This window comes from Micromesistius poutassou (assembly GCF_964030765.1).
Source record: "Micromesistius poutassou genome assembly, chromosome: 3".
NCBI lineage: Eukaryota > Metazoa > Chordata > Actinopteri > Gadiformes > Gadidae > Micromesistius > Micromesistius poutassou.
This window is the reverse complement of record NC_140273.1, coordinates 8405244-8426686: the sequence shown is the minus strand read 5'-3', so window position 1 is coordinate 8426686 and position 21443 is coordinate 8405244. Positions and strand designations below refer to the sequence as shown.

The 21443-nt window shown below is 44.9% G+C and overlaps 1 protein-coding gene across 1 annotated transcript in view; it reads left to right on the top strand.

Annotated features, from left to right (window-relative positions):
* The window catches only part of LOC311340553 (uncharacterized protein), a gene marked incomplete at both ends in the record, with an annotated part of 158966 nt that overhangs the window by 87427 nt on the left and 50096 nt on the right, over window positions 1–21443 (top strand). The window lies entirely within an intron of this gene.

Below are 21443 nucleotides of genomic sequence, written 5' to 3'. Positions count from 1 at the left end.
TTACAGTGAACAAACAAGCCAATTTAAACTTTAATTGAGATTAGATGAGGCTTGTTGTTGTTTTTGATATTTGTTTTACAACAACGTATTCCATGTGCTCTTTGTTTCACTTGCACATTTCAGTTAAATGCTACATATTTACCTGTGGACTATCTTGAGCCAGGACACTTTGTTTTTTGCATATCAGTGCTTGATTGTTAAATACAATAAAATACCCACACCTATTTGTTGAGTGGTTAATTGAAAATGTATTTGCAATCAGAGGTGTAATAACGTGTTGCAAATCAGGGAAATGAGAATAAGACAATTAATAATACATAATTTACATAATAATACTCTGACTAGTTAAGTCGTTAAATGTAAAAAAGGAAACAAATTGGGTGTATTACACCAGGCATCGTCAAGAACACAAAAAAAAAGAACATTTAAGGTGGCAATGAATGGGGGAGAGGGGCCCACACCGATATTCTTTCAGGGGGCCCAGAATTCCTAGCAACTGCCCTGCGTCTACCACATGCATCGTGCTTCTTGATAATAATGAGAATATTGGTTTAATAAAGTTGTTATCTATCTATATTTAGAATAGATTACATCAATAATTTAGCTTTTATAAAAACATCCCATCGAATTGGTCTGGAACAGGCTATGGGCGCTTGTAGAACATCGTTTAAATCGTTAGCCAATTAAAAAAAGATGCCCAAGACTTCAACACTTCAGCAAGGATTCTCTTTAAATTGGTCTATCATATATGTGAAGGTACATCCCAACTCAAACTGTGCAGTGCACTGGCTTATCTGTCTTATAAACCAGAAATAGGGGTGGTTTATTAACTATGAATATATAATAACCACACATAACTTAGGAGTGTTTCTTCATTCCGTGATGGAAGAATGCAGGTCGGCCACTTGTTTGGAACAGTCTAAAGATTTAATTACTGGCATGTTCATAAGAACGTGGTTTTACAGGGTGAGGAAGAATGCACACGTCATGGTGTACACTTGCACACGGAGCAATTTCAAAATGTAGATAATTCTAAATCAAATTCAAATTCAAAAAAACTTTATTTGTCCCCAAGGGGCAATTGAAGACAGACACGTAAAGCAGCAACATTTACACAGGACAAGCTTAGTTGCAACATCCGACAAGACAAGACAATTGTGTTAGTTACTGACTGATAAAAACACAAGGCTTAGTTATTTACAAATATACAGAGTGATATATAAATAATTTATAAATAAATAGAGAGCTGATCTTGAAAGTTTTAAAAGTGTAACATAAGACTAAAGGTTGCAATGTATCAGATAAAAAGTATGCCAAGCTGATAAAGGAGAATTGAAGTATATTGTACAGTAAAAAAACAAAAACAATAATAATAAAGAGGTACAGCTACAGGACCCAGGTACAGCTACAGGACCCAGGTACAGCTACAGGACCCAGGGGGTAGAGGTACAGCTACAGGACCCAGGAGGTAGAGGTACAGCTACAGGACCCAGGAGGTAGAGGTACAGCTACAGGACCCAGGGGGTAGAGGCACAGCTACAGGACCCGAGGTACAGCTACAGGACCCAGGAGGTAGAGGTACAGCTACAGGACCCAGGACCTGAGGTACAGCTACAGGACCCAGGAGGTAGATGTACAGCTACAGGACCCAGGAGGTAGAGGTACAGCTACAGGACCCAGGGGGTAGAGGCACAGCTACAGGACCCAGGACCCGAGGTACAGCTACAGGACCCGGGGGGGTTAGGAGGAGTTGAGGAGGTAAACAGCCTTGGGGACAAAGGTTGCCTTTCTCCTCTGTGTCCTGCAGCCAGGGCAGCGAAGTCGGCGCCCTGAAGGGAGCCATTCAAAGGCGGGGTGTAGAGCATGTGAGGGATCCTGCATAATCCTGTTTGCTAACCTGAGTGTTTGCTGCTCATTGATGGAGGAAAGTGATCTTGTTGGGAGTCCAATGATCTTGGAGCAGACTCTAGCTATGTTCTCCAGGCGGTTTCTATTCTGGAGACTGAGGGAGTGGAACCAGCATGTTATGGAGAATGTGGAGATACTTTCTATGAAGGAGTAGTAGAAAGTTAGCAAGATGTTTTTCCTGACTCCAAAGGAATTGAGTTTCCTTAGGAGATACTGTTGCTGGTGACATTTCCTGAGAATCTCTTCAGTGTTAGAGGAGAATTTCAGCAGGCTGTCGAAGATGGTGCCCAGATATTTGTATGTATGTTGTATGTTCTACCGGCCTCCCGTGAATTGAGGTGATGCATGCTGTGGCCAGCTCTCTCTGCCTGTTAGAAAAAGTCACCACCATGTCTTTGGTTTTATTGACGTTCAGCTAAAGGCATGAGCTGTCGCACCACTCCACGAACTCCTGGAGAGCTGGTCCATGATGTTGTGAGGGACCTGATAGCAGGGACAGGAGAACTGTGTCGTCAGCATACTTCACCAGATGACACTGAGGCTGTGTACAGCCCAGTACAAGGCGGCAGGACAAGAGGAACGCATTGGCCTGGCCCAGCTAATGTGCATTCTTCGGAAAAATATCAGAGTTCTCCGCCGTGCAGAGTGGCATCGGAGGCGGCGACGCGAGAGGGCACGTAAGCGTGCTGCTTTCATCGCTAACCCCTTCATGTTCATGAAGGATTTGCTGGGGCAGAAGCGGAGTGGCAAACTGGTCTCCTCGCAGGAAGTCATAGACCAACATCTGAAGCAGACGTACAGCGACCCCGCAAGAGAGCAGGAGCTGGGAGAGTGCAACATCCTCATAGACCCCCCTGAACCAGAAGTGCAGTTCGACATGTCAGAGCTGCAGCTAAAGGAAGTCAGGGAGGTTGTCCGCAGGGCAAGGGCGAGCTCTGCTCCAGGTCCGAGTGGCACTTCATACAAAGTGTACAAGAACTGTCCCAAACTCCTGCTGCGTCTGTGGACAATCCTGCGAGTCTTCTGGAGAAGGGGAAGGATCCCTGAACAATGGAGAGTGGCTGAAGGGGTATGGATCCCAAAGGAGGAAAACTCCACTCAGCTAGACCAGTTCCGCATCATCTCCCTGCTGTGTGTTGAGGCAAAGGTTTTCTTCAGTGCTGTTTCCAAGCGGCTGTGTACCTACCTGGCAAAGAACACCTACATCGATACATCTGTCCAGAAAGGTGGCATTTCAGGAATTTCAGGATGTATGGAACATACCGGTGTGGTGACACAGCTTATTCGTGAGGCCAGAGAGAACAAGGGTAACCTATCAGTGCTGTGGCTTGACCTGGCAAATGCATTCGGCTCCATTCCACACAAGCTTGTCCAGTTCACTCTGACGAAACATCATGTACCCAGCAGATGCAGAGACCTCATCGCTGATTATTACAGCAATTTTAGGATGAGGGTCTCTTCAGAAGCAATAACATCCAGTTGGCACAAGGTGGAGATCGGCATCATCACAGGGTGTACTGTCTCTGTGACACTGTTCTCGCTAGCCATGAACATGCTCACAAAATCTGCTGAGCCAGAGTGCAGAGGGCCCCGCACGAACTCCGGACAACGGAAACCACCCATCAGGGCATTCATGGATGACCTCACAGTCACGACAGAATCAGTCCCAGGCTGCCGTTGGGTTCTGAAGGGACTTGAAAAGCTGGTGGCGTGGGCCCGGATGCGTTTCAAACCCGCCAAATCAAGATCTATGGTGCTGAGGAAAGGGAAGGTGGAAGACAAGTTCCGGTTCACCATCTCAGGCACAGCCATTCCATCGATCTCAGAGAAGCCTGTCAAGAGCTTAGGGAAGGTTTTTGACTGCTCTCTGAGAGACACAACATCTATCCAGTCGACATGCACTGAGTTGGATGGCTGGCTGAAATCCGTGGACAAGTCGAGCCTACCGGGGAAGTTTAAAGCCTGGGTATACCAGCACGGCATTCTTCCCAGGATCCTGTGGCCCCTCCTGGTCTACTCCGTCCCCATCTCGACAGTTGAGTCCTTAGAGAGGAAGGTCAGCAGCCACCTCCGGAGATGGCTTGGACCGCCAAAGAGCCTGAGCAGCATCGCTTTCTACGGTAACAGCAACAAACTGCAACTGCCCTTCAAATCCTTGGAGGAGGAATTCAAGGTCACCAGAGCCAGAGAAGTGGTTCAGTACAGGGACTCAAGTGATCCGAAGGTGGCTAAGGCAGGGATCGAAGTGAGGACTGGCAGGAAATGGAGGGCAGAGGAAGCGGTTGAAGAGGCAGATGCAAGGCTCCGGCACAGGTGCCTGGTTGGAGTGGTCACACGAGGCCGAGCTGGGCTAGGATCTTTTTCATCTCCCCAGCTGAACACCAAGGGGAAGGACGGGCGACGTCTTGTCCAGGATGAGGTGAGAGCAACAGTGGAGGAGACGAGAACCTGCAAGGCTGTGGGAATGAAGCAACAGGGTGCTTGGACAAGATGGGAGAACGCAGTTGAGAGGAAAGTGACCTGGGCAGAGCTTTGGAAAGCTGAGCCTCAACGCATCAAATTCCTCATCCAGGCAGTTTATGATGTGCTCCCAAGCCCCTCAAATCTGCACACTTGGGGCATAGCAGAGACACCAGCATGCCCACTGTGCTCCAAGCGAGGAACCCTGGAACACATCCTCAGTTGCTGTACAAGGGCACTTGGAGATGGACGGTACAGGTGGAGGCATGACCAAGTCCTTAAGACCATCGCGGAAGCCATTACCGCAGGGCTGGCATGGGCTAAACAGTTCCGCCCCTCCAATAAAACCATCGCCTTTGTCAGAGCTGGGGACAAGCCCACCACGGCCAGAAGAACAACATCTGCAGGCATCCTGACGTCTGCAAGAGACTGGCAGTTGTTGGTGGACCTTGAAAGACAGCTGAAGTTCCCCAGCCATATTGCAGCTACCATCCTGCGACCAGACATTGTCCTCGTGTCTGAGTCCACCAAACAAGCAGTGCTACTGGAGCTGACAGTCCCGTGGGAAGATCGCTTGGAAGAAGCCTTTGAGAGGAAGCTCTCCAAGTACGCAGGACTGGTCAGCGACTGCCAGCTGGCTGGTTGGAGAGCAAGGTATTTCCCTGTGGAGGTTGGTTGCAGAGGATTTGCAGCCCGTTCCTTGGCCAGAGCCTACAGTAGTTTAGGCATCGATGGAGAGAGGAGAAGGAGAGCCATCCGCAGTACCACGGAAGCGGCAGAAAGGGCCTCAAGATGGCTGTGGCTCAAAAGAGGAGATCCATGGAGTCATGGTAGCTAGCTAGCCATCTGGACACAAGCCGGGACTTGATCAACCCCGGCTGGGTCACCTGGAGGAGGGCGTATGATAGTTGAAAGACCCGAAACGTCCAGTGAATCCAGGAACATCACTGATGATGTGTCCAGACTAGGCATCAGTAGATGTATGTACACAGTGTGGATCTGCAATCATCGGTGTAGAGGATGAAGAGCAGAGGTGAGAGCACACAGCCCTGAGGGGAGCCTGTCGAGGTGTGTCGGAGGTCGGAGAAGGTGTTGTTTACCCGGACTCTCTGTGACCTGTTGGTTAGAAAGTCCAGTATCCACCTGGTGAGTTGGTCATCTATTTAGAAGTAGGAGGTGAGTTTATTGGCCAGGATGTGAGGCTGTAGTGTATTGAATGCAGAGGAGAAGTCTGCAAACAGGAGTCAGGAGTTTTTGGTTGCTCCAGATGTTTATGTATTGTGTCAATAATGAATGCTTTTGCATCGTCCACGCCTCTGCCTGTGCGGTATGCATACTGCAGTGAGTCCATCCGGGCCTCAGTTACTGTGAGGATGTGTTGTTTAACGACCCTCTCCATGGCCTTCATCGCCAGGGATGTGAGGGCTACAGGCCTGAGGTCGTTTAGAGAGGTTATTTTACTCTTCTTAGGGATGGGGGTGACTGTGGAGTGTTTAATTAAACCTAAGCAGCCAGATAGGCAAATTAGTGTTGCGATGCACTGCGTGCGTCAAGGAACGTGCCAATGCTAGGGAGCCTCTCATGCCCTCAGAGCTGCCCGACAGACCATGGCAGAAGCTATGGGCTGATTTGTTCACACTGAAAAATTGCAATTACCTACTGGTTGTGGACTATTTTTCTGGGTATGTCGAAATTGCCCAGCTGAGCCCAACGAGGAGCACAGACGTCATAGTGCACCTCAAGTTAATGTTTGTGAGGCACGGTATACCTGAGACTTTAGTCACTGACAATGGGCCACAGTTCTCGGGTGCTCACATGTCATCCTTCGCAGCAGAGTATGAATTTGAGCATATGACGAGCAGCCTGAGATACCCTCAAAGTCCAAACCATAAAGAACCTGTTGAAGAAGGCAGCAGACCCCTACCCTGCTCTGCTGGCCTACAGGAGCACACCTCTGAGCAATGGCTTCAGCCCAGCCCAGCTGCTCATGGGGCGCCGTCTGCGCACCACGGTGCTGGCTTTTCCAGCCATGTTAGATCCTGCCATCCCGGACCTGCATTCAGTCCAGCTCAAGGAAAGGGAGAAGAGATGGATGGATGCGAGCAACTACGACTGCCGACACAGAGTGAGGAATCTTTCCGACCTGGCACAAGGAGATTGCGTGTGGATTACATACACAAAGACTACAGGTACCGTGACAGCTGCTACCTCTACCCCCTGGGTCCTGTAGCTGTACCTGGGTCCTGTAGCTGTACCTGGGTCCTGTAGCTGTACCTCTTTATTATTATTGTTATTTTTTTTTTTTACTGTACAACATACTTCAATTCTCCTTTATCAGCTTGGCATACTTTTTATCTGATACATTGCAACCTTTAGTCTTATGTTACACTTTTAAAACTTTCAAGATCAGCTCTCTATTTATTTATAAATTATTTATATATCACTCTGTATATTTGTAAATAACTAAGCCTTGTGTTTTTATCAGTCAGTAACTAACACAATTGTCTTGTCTTGTCGTATGTTGCAACTAAGCTTGTCCTGTGTAAATGTTGCTGCTTTACGTGTCTGTCTTCAATTGCCCCTTGGGGACAAATAAAGTTTTTTTGAATTTGAATTTGATTTAGAATTATCTACATTTTGAAATTGCTCCGCGTGCAAGTGTACACCATGACGTGTGCATTCTTCCTCACCCTGTATAACCACGTTCTTATGAACATGCCAGTAATTAAATCTTTAGACTGTTCCAAACAAGTGGCCGACCTGCATTCTTCCATCACGGAATGAAGAAACACGCCTAAGTTATGTGTGGTTATTATATATTACACCACCCCTATTTCTGGTTTATAAGACAGATAAGCCAGTGCACTGTTGGGATGTACCTTCACATATATGATAGACCAATTTAAAGAGAATCCTTGCTGAAGTGTTGGACCAAGTGTGTGTGTAAAACGGGATTTCAAACTTATTGGAACATTAACAAGGTCTGTATTTAATATTAACATGATTGAAAATATTAAATAGTAATATATAGGCCTAGGCAATTTAGGCTATATTTTAAATGCAGTATCTTGGGCATCTTTTTTTAATTGGCTAACGATTTAAACGATGTTCTACAAGCGCCCATAGCCTATTCCAGACCAATTCGATTGGATGTTTTTATAAAAGCTAAATTATTGATGTAATCTATTCTAAATATAGATAGATAACAACTTTATTAAACCAATATTCTCATTATTATCAAGAAGCACGATGCATGTGGTAGACGGTGTAGGCGCGCACACTGGAGAGCTGCGCAAAATCAGCTGATCGCAACGTCCAACAACTCCACCCGCGGCCTTTATCATTATCAAAACCCCTGCCTTTAAATAAATGTGCCTTGTATTGCCTTCGTCGGAAAGGAGCACTATGAATAGGGCTGGTAGAGACGCAAGGCGAAGCCGTCCCCACGGCGACTAGTCAGTCAAGAAGAAGAAATCAGCCTTTATCAGCCCTCCCTTGATTTGATAACTGAAATGAATGCCAGAAAGAGCGCTTGAAATTCTAGTTGTCTCCCTCCGTGTTTTCTCTTTGTGTTTACAGCGCAAATGATTGAGCATCAAACTCGATTTCTGGTCGTATTTTATGACCGACTACACTCATTGACTTTATAACAATTATTTCACGCTTTCCCCTCTTTCATTGTGGTCAGATTTTGCCCATCGCCTTCCTAATATTTACCCCTACCCTCCTTATTCGACTATAGTTTCCTCCTTGTTTTTAGTTTTTTTTTTTTTTTTTTTGCCATTTCTGGTAATGTCTCATACCTCATGTTTGTGATCCACTTTCCTTCGAGATCGAGATCTCTATTCCTGTAAATTATCAGTTGGTGACTACCGCTTTGGAACCAATTTGTAAGAAGGAAATAGTCATTATAGCTAGGGTATATTTTCACTGAATACAATGTCGTGGCATAAGAAAGTCGGTTTGCGTCTGTCCAATAGGAAAAACGTGTTTTATAGATTTTGTGTTGAGAAGAACATCTTTCATTTAAACTATTAACTTAAACTCAACTATTGTAAGAATAACCAAGGCTCTTCTCTTTACAAATATTGCGATGGGGTGTACATCACAACACACGACCAGGGCAGTTGCTAGGAATTCTGGGCCCCCTGAAAGAATATCGGTGATGGGCCCCTCTCCCCCATTCATTGCCACCTTAAATGTTCTTGTTTTTCAGTGTTCTTGACAGTGCCTGGTGTAATACACCCAATTTGTTTCCTTTTTTACATTTAACGACTTAACAAGTCAGAGTATTATTATGTGAATTATGTATTATTAATTGTCTTATTCTCATTTCCCTGATTTGCAACACGTTATTACACCTCTGATTGCAAATACATTTTCAATTAACCACTCAACAAATAGGTGTGGGCAGGGCCGGAGTGGGACCCATTTTTGGCCCGGGAGTTTCAGGCCCACACTGGCCCACTTTTTTCAGTGATGGAAGAATTTGCATAAATGAACAGCACAAAACTCGTACTATCCCTTTTTGGATCAACGTTTGTCAAAAAAAAAATCCACCTCAAGGATCTGTTACTTTAACTATCAATTATATATATGTATATATATATAAATAAAATGTTAACCCATTACATATTTAGGATAATTTCAATGCATCATGTCAGTTCTATGTGTGGGTTATCTTATATCAAATATTTTTAAATATTTTTTTTAGTCCTCTCTACCTGTCCCCTCAGCCCCTCAGCAGCATCAGACAGGCTGGACTGCTGCTCTGAGGCTACAAACTATTTTATATTTAATATAAATGACTATCTATCACGTTTGTTCTGTCTTTTATATTTTCCATGAAAAATGCTGTCTAGTATTACCTGTTCAGCATCGGACTGGCTTATCTTTTCTGATGCTACAAAAAAAAGAAGGGGTGACTTTATTGCTTGGACTAACTTACACAGATCATGCTGGAGTTTACATGATGATTTTCACAAATTATATTTGTGATTTGTCATATGGTTTAACAAAATTAACTAGAATAATGATGAATTGGTTTAAGCTTGTATGTTTGCAATCGGCATTGCAAACATAGCACAAATAGCTAAATGATTTATGTTGCAAATTAATCATTAGATCCACCTCTCTCTACCGGCTGCAACTTGTGTCTGTCCTCTAAACAGGTAGTTTATTTTGGCACATGTGGCGGAATCTTCCTCCAGTGCCCTTATTTTTTTTAATCAGGCTTTCTCGGCTACTCCTTGGCTTTTTCTGCCCTCCACAATCAACGACGTCGCTTCTGTTCGCTGATTCTCTTCTGTTAAAGACGCTGTTAAAGACGCAACATGGGCCAAACCAACTAAAATAATTGGGAGGGGTGAACTACCGTACATTGTATAATCCATATTATATATACTGCGATGCTGGGGCTGAAATTTCAGATGAATTAAGTCTACTTTAGGAGAAGATAAAATAATGGTCAAAGTATTTTTTTTCTTTAACCCAAGCAGCCCAAAATACATTTGAAAGTGGACCGGCCCAACGGGAAACCTCCCGAACGTCCCGATGGCCACTCCGGGCCTGGGTGTGGGTATTTTATTGTATTTAACAATCAAGCACTGATATGCAAAAAACTAAGTGTCCTGGCTCAAGATAGTCCACAGGTAAATATGTAGCATTTAACTGAAATGTGCAAGTGAAACAAAGAGCACATGGAATACGTTGTTGTAAAACAAATATCAAAAACAACAACAAGCCTCATCTAATTTCAATTAAAGTTTAAATTGGCTTGTTTGTTCACTGTAAGTCTCATCGCTCACTCACTTCCGATGAGGAAGAACCATGGGAAGAACCAGGCACGTGCACACATAGGGCCCTAGGGGTGCTTGAGCCCCTGCCCTTTTTGCCTCGTATTAAAAAGTGCCCTCTGAGTGTTCTTCAACAATCGCGCCCGCAATAGCGCTCATCCGCGATCCAACCCCCGTTAACAATAGCCCCTCAAAACGTGTGTGCACGTCCCTGGGAAGAACGAACCGCGGTGTCGACCAAACCATTTTTTAAGAAGGGGCCAAGGGGATTATTGAAATAATTAAAATTACAATATTGTATGATTTGTGGCTTTGTTTTAATTCGGATTCATTCATAGGAATATATATTAGTTCAGTGTATGCATAATCATTTTGTCATAGAGGCTACTGGGGGCTGTGTGTGGGCCCTAGCGGGCTGTGGGCCCTTATAATTGTCATAACCTTTCCCCCCTATACGACGGCGCTGCACACGACACTGTCTAATATATAATAATATCACATAATATCACAACGCTGTATCCAGCTGTGGGGATTTCTATTGCTGTTACAGAAGCAAATCATAAAATTGAACGCTCGCGAATCGTTCACATATTATACGTTTCCCGCTTTCATCAATCGCTCAAATAGGTCATCAAATAAAAAAAAGACTGCGGCTGAGGAAAGCCTCCTTTAGCTATTTCCATCTGATATGGAGTTATGTTCAGCAATGCACTGTGACACTTTATAGCGGCCTTCTGTAGCTTGAATTAATTACTAATTATTAATTATTAATTAAACGATTCTACATTATCCAGGTTCAATTAGCCTACACAATAATTATCGACATTTTGAAATTGCTCCGGGTGCAAGTGTACTCGCCAGCGTGCCCATTGTGGCATGTGTCATTGTAATAACATGCCATGACGTGTGCATTCTTTCTTCAATGCACCCTGTAAAATCACGTTCATATGCCTGTAATTAAATCTTTGGACTGTCAATCACGGAATGCAGAGGCATGCCTAAGTGATGTGTGGTTATTGTCGTGTTGGGTTCTTTGTAATGGTAAGGAATAAAGACGAGACTGCACGGAGCTAAAGTTGATGTGACTTTACTGCAACCTCACTCCAGAAAATGACCCCTCGGGCATGCATTGCTCCCCACATAATCAGTAGAGCCCCCTCTAGTGTCTAACATACACAACTGTATTTTCAGATCACACGACATCTCCCTTTCTTAGCAGCAATACACTGTAACCTTCATTTTCATAACAGCTTTGCATGAACTACAATTCTTACTGAAATCATCATACAGTGTATTGGTTACTGAAACACTTTTCTTTTCAGAATATCCTGAACACTCTTACAACTATATGAACTCATGTCTGAGGCCATTCTTTTAATGACATAAGAACTCATGAAGGCCTGTTAAGCTATTTAACCTCACACCAAACACAGAACCATGTCCTCATCACACAACATGAACTTCCCCATTACTCCATACTTAACTTTTAGTTAACATCCCAACCTGTATCACAAACACATTTTATTACATTTATCTTTTATTTTTTTCACCTTTCACGTGTTTCATTTCAGCATTTCCGTTCTCACAGGTCTGGTCGATCTGGCTTTGTGACAGGTCTGCCAGACCTGGTTGTGGCGGGTTGTGGAGCACCCTGCCCCTGAGGTCCCCCAGGTGACACCGGGTCAGTGTCTTTTGGAGTGTCCTGCAGGTCTATTCCAGCAGCATGTTCTTGTGTCTTACTGCTGTTGTCTGCTGGCATAGGCACAAGGTGGCAACGATTCCTCCTAATAGTGCCTTGTGATCCAGTTCCGCTGACCAGGTAGGATCTGGGTGTGTCATGTGCAGCTGTCACGGTACCTGTAGTCTTTGTGTATGTAATCCACACGCAATCTCCTTGTGCCAGGTCGGAAAGATTCCTCACTCTGTGTCGGCGGTCGTAGTTGCTCGCATCCATCCATCTCTTCTCCCTTTCCTTGCGCTGGAATGCAGGTCCGGGATGGCAGGATCTAACATGGCTGGAAAAGCCAGCACTGTGGTGCGCAGACGGCGCCCCATGAGCAGCTGGGCTGGGCTGAAGCCATTGCTCAGAGGTGTGCTCCTGTAGGCCAGCAGAGTAGGGTAGGGGTTTGCTGCCTTCTTCAACAGGTTCTTTATGGTTTGGACTTTGAGGGTATCTCGGGCTGCTCGTCATATGCTCAAATTCATACTCTGCTGCGAAGGATGACATGTGAGCACCCGAGAACTGTGGCCCATTGTCAGTGACTAAAGTCTCAGGTATACCATGCCTCGCAAACATTAACTTAAAGACCGGGTAAACCAAGAATAATTATGGGTTTTGAGTTTATAATACCACAGGAAAATATATTATTAACCACCCTGCCAAATTTGAAGGACTAAAAAAATCGCGAAGTATATAAAATTATGCTTCAAAGTTGATGAAAAATGAGCAGTAATCCCTGGCTCAGGACGGTGGGGGCGTGTGCGCTGCAGGCCAGGAAACCACGCCCATCACCGGAGAGCCAACTGCAAACTGACAATTCAAACCAGACTCGTGAGCGGTAAAACCACGGGTGAAACCACAGAATGCTAGTGCGCGGTTAATGTATTTATACCTAGAGGGCAGCAGGGGGCGGGTTTATGTGAGTATGACCGCTTTACGTAAAGCGGTCATCGATGTAGACCCGCCCATTTTAAACCTGCACACAGAACATTCTCTGAGGCCTAGCTCCTCAAGGAAATGATGAATGGGAAAAATATTTTTTACATGTTTTGAGGGACACATTTAAGGCCTAATTAATATGATAAGAAGAAAAATACTGAATTTGGTTTACCCGGTCTTTAACTAAAATAGTCCACAACCAGCAGGTAATTGCAATTTTTCAGTGTGAACAAATCAGCCCCTAGCTTCTGCCATGGTCTGTCGGGCAGCTCTGAGGGCATGAGAGGCTCCCTAGCATTGGCACGTTCCCTGATGTGCACAGTGCATCGCAACACCAATTTTCCTATCTGGCTGCTTAGCCCCGGCCACCACATGGTTTGCTTGGCCCGTTCCCGACATTTATCCCTTGATGCCCTCGTGGATTTTCTCCAGCACAGTGTTTCTCATTGTTGATGGAATAACTAGCCTAGTGCCTCGTAGTAACAGTCCATTGTGTGTACTTAGAACAGCCCTCTCAGCCCAGTAGGGTCTTACTAGTGTGTCTAATCTGCTGCAATCTGGCCAGCCCTCAGCGCAGTACCTCATGACTTCAGAGCACACGCTGTCTGCGCTCAGCTGTTCACGCAGCTCATACAGGTAAGTCTCACTCGCAGGTAAGTTTCCACATAGATCCACATAGATGTTTGTTTCTTCCATCAGGTTGTCGCTGTCTGTGATGCCGCCGTCTTTCAATGGAGCCTGTGATGGAGCGTGTCAGCAGTGGTGAGACTCTTGCCTGGAACATGTGTGATAGTGTACCTGTATCTCATGAGTCTCATCCTGAATCTTTGTATTCTCGTGGGAGTGAATCCAAGCAGGCTCACTAGGGGCTTGTGGTCAGTCTCCAGCTCAAAATGGAGTTCGATGATGAAGTCGCTGAACCTTTCACATGCCCAGGTAAGGGCTAGCGCTTCCTTTTCCACATGAGCATAGCACTGTTCCGTGCTCGTGAGTGCCCTGGACGCATACGCTACTGGCGCCCAGGTTCCTTCCTGCTTCTGCAGAAGTACGCTGCCTAGCCTGTAAGATGAAGCATCAGCTGAGATCTTGAGCTCTTTGTTTGGGTCGTACAACTGCAGGACTGGCATAGATGACATTTCCTGTTTAAGGCTGGTGAATGCTCTTTGTTGATCTGGCCCCCAGTACCACTGTTTCCTTTTAGACAGCAGGTCTCGGAGAGCTTTGTCTTTTTCCACTAAGTTGGGCGCAAACTTGCCTAGTTGATTCACCATGCCCAGAAAGCTCCTGAGTTCAGTGATGTTCGTGGGCGGGTCCATCTCTCTTACAGCACGTGTCTTATCTGGATCTGGGCGTACCCCATCTGACGAAATGATGTACCCCAGGAACTTTACCTTTGTCTTGCTGAACTCACACTTGGCTGTGTTCAGTGTGATGCGTGCTGCCTCCGCCCTCTGTAGAACTGTATGCACACGGGCGTTGTGCACCGGCTGTGTGGAACCCCAGATTAGGACATCATCCATGTGGCAGACGACTCCTTCCAATCCTTCTGTCACCTCAGTCACCATCCGGTTCTGGTAGTGTTCCGGCGCGTCGTTACACCAAATGGAAGGCAGTTGAAAAAGTAGAACCCGAACGGGGTGATAATGGTGGTGTAGTGGGCACAGTCTTTCGTTAATGAGATCTGCCAAAACCCCATGTTGGCATCTAATTTCGAGAAGATCTTTGTACCGGACAGCATACCCAGTGTCTGGTCCACTGATGGGAGGATAAACTTTTGGCTTCATTGAGGGGCAAGAGGTTGACGCAGATACGGATGTCTCCAGACTTCTTTGGTGCAACTACCATGCCGGAGCACCACTCCGTAGGCTGCTCTATTCGGCTGATAACTCCTAGCTGCTCCATGCGCTGGAGTTCCTCCTTGACTTTTCCCATCAGAGGTATCGGGACACGGCGTGGTGCTTTTAGAGACACAGGCTTGGCATCAGGTCTGAGCTTGATTGTGTATGGTTGCTGTAAGAAGCCTAACCCATCACACAGCTTACAGTAGTTTAGCTTTACAGAGTCCATGTCGATGTTGTCTACCCTGGCTAATTTGAGACTAACTGAGGCAGGTATACTCATCAGTGCAGTGTTTAGGTGCTTCACTACATAAATGTCTTCCGTGGTGCATTTTTTGCCATGCTGCAGCTCTTCTCTGGCGACACCGACCACAGATAGAGGTGCACAGCCTGGCCCAAATAGAGCCTTTTTACCAGGGGCTAGATTGCATACCGTGCCCTGACATACCTGTCTATACACCTGCTCAGATACAACAGTAACATCTTCCCAGGTGTCTATCTTGAAATTTACCTTTGTGTTCCTGACTTTTAAGTCCACCATCCATGCATTTTCTCCTGCTTCCACCGTGCCAAGCAATATGTCCTCCTCATTTTCAGAGACAGCACTCACACTTTTGGAAGACTTTTCCATAATGCCCTCTTTTACCACAGTTGTGGCAGTCTGCATTCGTAGCTGGGCACTGGAATTTAGCATGCATTTTCCCACACCTTGGGCAAGACTTGTGTTCTGCTCCTGATTGTGTCTCGTACCTGTCTTTGTTCTGTTTATCTGGCTATCTCAGATTTTTCCAGGCTTTCTGCTTCTTTTTCATTGTGTGCACCGCATCCACTGTAGTCGTTGCTGCTTCACCTCTCAAGTCTGTTTGCTGTCTCATAATGTATTTGGCTTGTCTAACCATGTTAATCACTTTATTAGATCCAACCTGCTTTCCATCTGCATTTTCCACGACAGAGCACTGTCTCTAATACCACGCCTACCACGATCCTGTCTCTCAACAGTTCATCACGTAATGCCCCATACTCGCAATCATCAGCCAGTGCATATAATGCGGTAATAAAGGAGTCTGCCAATTCCGTAGCTGCTTGAGCTCGCATGTTAAATTTGGCACGCTGATAAATCACATTTTTCTTGGGCACAAAAAGTTTGTGAAGCCGGTTTTGACAGTGTCATACACTAATTTCTGATCTGCCATTAACACTAGTCCTTTCAAGACATCATCTGCCTCGTCGCCCATGCAGTATATTAGCGTGTTCACCTGATTAGCTTGTGACGATTTGTCCAGGTCACTTGCCATTCGGAAGCGTTCAAACCGTCTTATCCACTTTTCCCATTCTTGTGGCTTTGAGAAGTCGAAGGACTCTGTCGGGTTTATCAAGAATGTTGCAGACGGTTTTGAAGTGGTGCTTTAAGGTCCACGCTTGCACTCCATCCAACATGTTGAGCTTACTAGCTGAATTTGCCCAGGGAAATCCACTGACTTAGCCAACTTTCTATTTCAAACACGATTCTGCTTTCTCTCGTGTATCTCCGCACTCCTTTCTCTCACAGGCTCACTTCTGACACTATGTCCTGTTGGGTTCTTTGTAATGCTAAGGAATAAAGACGAGACTGCACGGAGCTAAAGTTGACTTTAATGCAAGCTCACTCACAGAGAATGACCCCTCGGGCATGCATTGCTCCCCAGATAATCAGTAGAGCCCCCTCTAGTGTCTAACATGCACAACTGTATATTCAGATCACTCCACAGTTATAATATATTCATAGTTAATAAACCGCCCCTATGTCTGGTATATAAGACAGATAAGCCAGTGCACTAGACAGTTTGAGTTGGGTTACGGATGTACCTTCACATATATGATATAATAACCAATTTAAAGAGAATCCTTGCTGAAGTGTTGGACCAACTGCGTGTGTAAAACAGGATTTCAAACTTATTGGAACATTAACAAGGTCTGTATTTAATATTAACATGATTGAACATATAAAATAGTAATATATAGGTCCTATAGGCTATATTTTAATTGCAGTATCTAGGGCATCTTTTTTTAATTGGCTCACGATTTAAACAATGTTCTACAAGCGCCCATAGCCTATTCCAGACCAGTTCGATGGGATGTTTTTATAAAAGCTCAAATATTGATGTAATCTATGCTAAAGATATAGATAACAACTTTAATAAACCAATATTCTCATTATTATCAAGAAGCATAATGCATGTGGTAGACAGTGTAGGCTTTAATCGAGGGGGTTAATGGTAATTAGATGGATTGGTCTCTAACTTTTAAAAAATAATTGTAATTGTATTTGGTGCTAAAACCGAAAGGCTTAAAGTAACCCAACACCTTCACTCTCTGTCCCTGAAAACCTCAATCAAAGCCAGAAATCTAGGGGTTATCATGGATTAAGATTTACATTCCAACAGTCACATCAAATCAGTTACAAAATCTGCATATCACCTTAAAAATGTAGCAAGGCTTAGAGGGCTCATGTCTACCTGTTGGGAAAAACAGTCTGTCTAGTTACTTGACCAGATGAAATGAGACGGAGAGGTAATAAAGTCTGTCAGCACGAGGGCCTCGGATTTATTGAGTAAAGTAGCAAAGGTGATACAGATTCATAAAGCGTGAGAGATCTAATATTTTCTAAGTCCCTAACAGCGCTGAGGTCGTCTGGAGCTTCGCCTCCGTGGAAGTTCTGCTTCAGAAGAGCATGAGGTGATCTGTGTGGTACAGTCTTATGCTGTATTTTCCCTCCCAACGAGGTGTGTGCGTTTAGGCTGGTGTGTGTGTTTCTGGATGTTTAGCTTGACCTTGAGCCTCCGGGCTCTGATATCTTTATGAGTGTCTTCTGTGTTTCTAACCAGGTGCGAGGGCTTCTCGAGGGGTATCTTGACCCTGAGTTGTGGCCGAATATTATCAGCAGACTGACTCCTGTTCTTGCGAATGTGTGGTACATTGTCTGAATCTCCAGCATCTCCCCTAGTTGGGACATGCGGCCTCCGGCTCAGGCCTTGACCTGAAAAAATAGCTGACTATGTAATGTACATGTGATATGTTCGTTAGTTTAGAACAAGAGTTAACTATATTCATAATGTACATGTCATGTGGTGTGCTCGTTAAGCTATTTTGCCCATCACTTAATCATAGGCCTATATGTCTTTATTAAAAAAAACTCATTTTATTATTATCTTCTAATGATCTGCCTTTTAATGTTTCCACAAATTAATTCTTTCTTTGGAAAGCACTATGAATGGCTTTGTGTTTGAACGTTGTAGTATAAATAAACTTGCTTTATATTGCCTTCGTCAGAAAGGAGCACTATGAATAGGGCTCACAAGCGCTAGAGACACAAGTCAAAGCCGTCCCCATGGCGACTAGTCAGTCAAGAAGTAGAAATCTGCCTTTATCAGCCCTCCCTTGATTTGATAACTGAAATTATTGCCAGAAAGAGCATTTGAAATTCTAGTTGTCTCCCTCAGTGTTTTCTCTTTGTGTTTACAGTGCAAATGATTTAGCATTGAACTTGATTTCTGGTCTTATTTTATGACCAACTACACTCATTGACTTTATAACAATTATTTCACGCTTTCCACTCTTTCATAGTCGCCAAATTTTGCCCATTGCCTTCCTAATATCCAGTGGCGGTTCTAGGATTCTTCTGAAACAGGGGCCATTAAGGGGCCACATGTTACATTCAGGGGCCAAGTAGGCTACATAAATAATTGATTCAGTACGGTGAAATACATTTTGAAGGTCATACCTTTTTCAAACGCTCTAATAAAAAAATATGAGCCAGTTAATTTCTTAATGATTTTCTCATTTATACTGTGCATAAAGGACACAATGCATAAAACTCATTAAATGCAATACATCACGCGCACACACACTTACCACAGCGAATTCAGAACAAAAAATCTATCAGAGATGGATTTTCCATTTCATGTGCTGGTTCATGACAGCGTTCTAAAAAAACATTGCTCGAAATCCTTCTAGTAGACCTAAACATTTATTCAACCATGGGCGAACATAGGAAAGCCTACACTGATTTAAAAAAAAAGTATAGAAAATATAGCCTAGAAACAGCGGAGGAGACAATCACATCCTTAATTACATCCGTCGCAGCCGTTCAAATGAGGATACTGATTTTCTGTTTACAAAAGGTGTCTGACTTATTATTCATGAAAATAGACATTTTGAAATGAAAGCTAAATTTTGAATAGTTTATTTAGGATATTATATAGGCCTGCCTAATACTGTTTATTCTAAGACTGCTTTGCTTTTTGCTACCTGTCTGTGTGTGGGCTTTGCGCACTGTCAAGGGAAAGATGCGGTGGTTGAAACAAGTCTTTCGACCGCTTATTAAGTTCACTCGTTGCTTATAATGGTTTATTTGTTTCCAAGTATCATTTCCTTCATTTAGAAGACAGTTTTGTTCATTTTTTAATTGTAAAATGAATACAATAATTTTTTGAAGTTGCAAATTTTTGAAATTATTAGAAGCGAGTCGAGCTGACCTCGCCTGCTGTACTGTATATGTACTGTAGGCCTACTGTATATTGGTGAAACACAACACTGCCAATGTGGCAGTTCCATGCGCAACTAGGATTTCTAAAGGTTACTGTAGGCCTACAGTGGCGGAGACGGTCGTCAGGAGCTGAACCATCACTACGGTAGAGCAAAAAAGGTTCTACAAACCTTTTCTGCGAAGGTTCTGCGCTTCAGACCAACCTTACCAACGAACGACATACGAAAGAGATTCGTGGCAAAGAACATTTCGGGAAACATGCGAGATGTTAAGGTAGAATTTAAAGTAGAGGTTACGAATGACGGAGCGTTAAGAAGGCTTAAGAAGGTTTCAGGAAACTGTAACATATTTCAGCCATAATATTCTCCCATAGCCACAGTACTGAGTAAACATAACATAAGCTGTAAGACTTGCGCATAGCCACAACCAGGCAGCAGCTGATCATACATAGATGAAGGGGGCGGGCTTTTAAAGCCACAGAACACGCCCACCTCTACCTGCCTATTTAACTCGGACTCCGCCATTTTAGATTCAGAATCTCTTGGGCGGCGTATCGATTAGATGTAAAGCTTAGAGACGCTCCGCGCGTGTTATATACCATTCCTCTCCTTTTGTTTCATAGACGATAGACAATAGACCAACCACCTTAACCCAATAAAGTGAGTTAAAAGCAATCCTGTCTCGGCGGCCTTTCCTGGACTAAAATATCATAACAAAACCGGGCCCTGGCCCGACAGGATTCAGTTTAGGACACCCACCCACCCACACACTAAGTACAGCACAGCACAGAGCAGCAGCTAAAAACTCTTTCATATATTAATGACAACCAACACGAAGATTTGTGACTCACCAAGTATTGTCTTCAAGTTGGATGAATTCTTTCTCCCGCCTAGCATAATGTCCGAGAATATCAGGCTCTGGTAACGTTCAGCCACTAACAGTAAACGTTTCAAGCAAAAGATAATATAAAGCCAAGACCTCCACAGGTCCGCTTCTTCTCCCAAGTTGCATTGACACATTACTGCCGCCAATAGTTGGGTGTGGAATTGCATCTGTGAACGTTGAATTCTCTGGTTGTTCTTCTCATTAATTGATTGACGGAACAGGGGCCAATCAGATTTCAGCAGAGGCCTGCTGAAGGCCCCCCTGTGGCCCCACCCCTAAAACTGCCACTGCTAATATCTACCCTACACCTACTTTTTCAAGTATATTTCCTCCTTGTTTTTAGTTGTTTTTTTTGCCATTTCTGGTTGTCTCATAGGCCTACCTCATGTTTGATGTTTGTGATCCACTTTCCTCCGAGATCGAGATCTCTATTCCTGTAAAAATCTGTTGCTTACTACCACTTTGGAACCAATTTGAAGAAAATCATCCTCATCTGCTTATCCGGGGTCGGGTCACAGGGGCAGCAGCTCAAGCAGGGGGCCCCAGACTTCCCTTTCCCGGGCCACATTGACCAGCTCTGACGGGGGGATCCCGAGGCGTTCCCAGGCCAGTGTTGAGATAAAATCTCTCCACCTAGTCCTGGGTCTTCCCCGGGGTCTCCTCCCCACTGGTCGTGCCTGGAACACCTCCCAAGGGAGGTGTATCAGACTGTACCAGACTCCCACGCAATGTTGAATAGGCGTGTCAACAATGACAGCCCCTCAACACCCAGAGCTTTTAGCATTTCTGGCTGGATCTCATCAATCCCTGGGGCTTTGCCACTGCGGAGATGTTTAACTACCTCAGTGACTTCCACCAGGGAAATTGACAATGGACCATCATCAACCTCAAGCTCTGCCTCCATCATAGAGGGCGTGTTAGTCGGATTCAGGAGTTCCTCAAAGTGTTCCTTCCAACGTTCGACTACCTCCTCAGTCGAGGTCAACATCGAGTCCCACCCTTACTGTACACAGCTTGGATGTTTCCCCATTTCCCCCTTCTGAGGTGTCGGATGGTCTTCCAGAAACACTTGTTGTGCAGACCGAAAGTCCTTCTCCATGTCCTCTCTGAACTTCTCCCACACCCGCTGCTTAGCCTCCGACACGGCAGCGGCTGCAGCCCTTCGAATCCGCCGGTACCCTGCAACTGCGTCAGGAGTCCTCCAGGATAACATACCCCGAAAGGCCTCCTTCTTCAGTCGGACGGCTTCCCTGACCACCGGTGTCCACCACGGTGTCCGAGGGTTACCACCCCTTGAGGAACCTAAGACCCTGAGGCCACATCTCACCGCCGCAGCTTCAGCAATGGAGGCTTTGAACACAGCCCACTCTGGC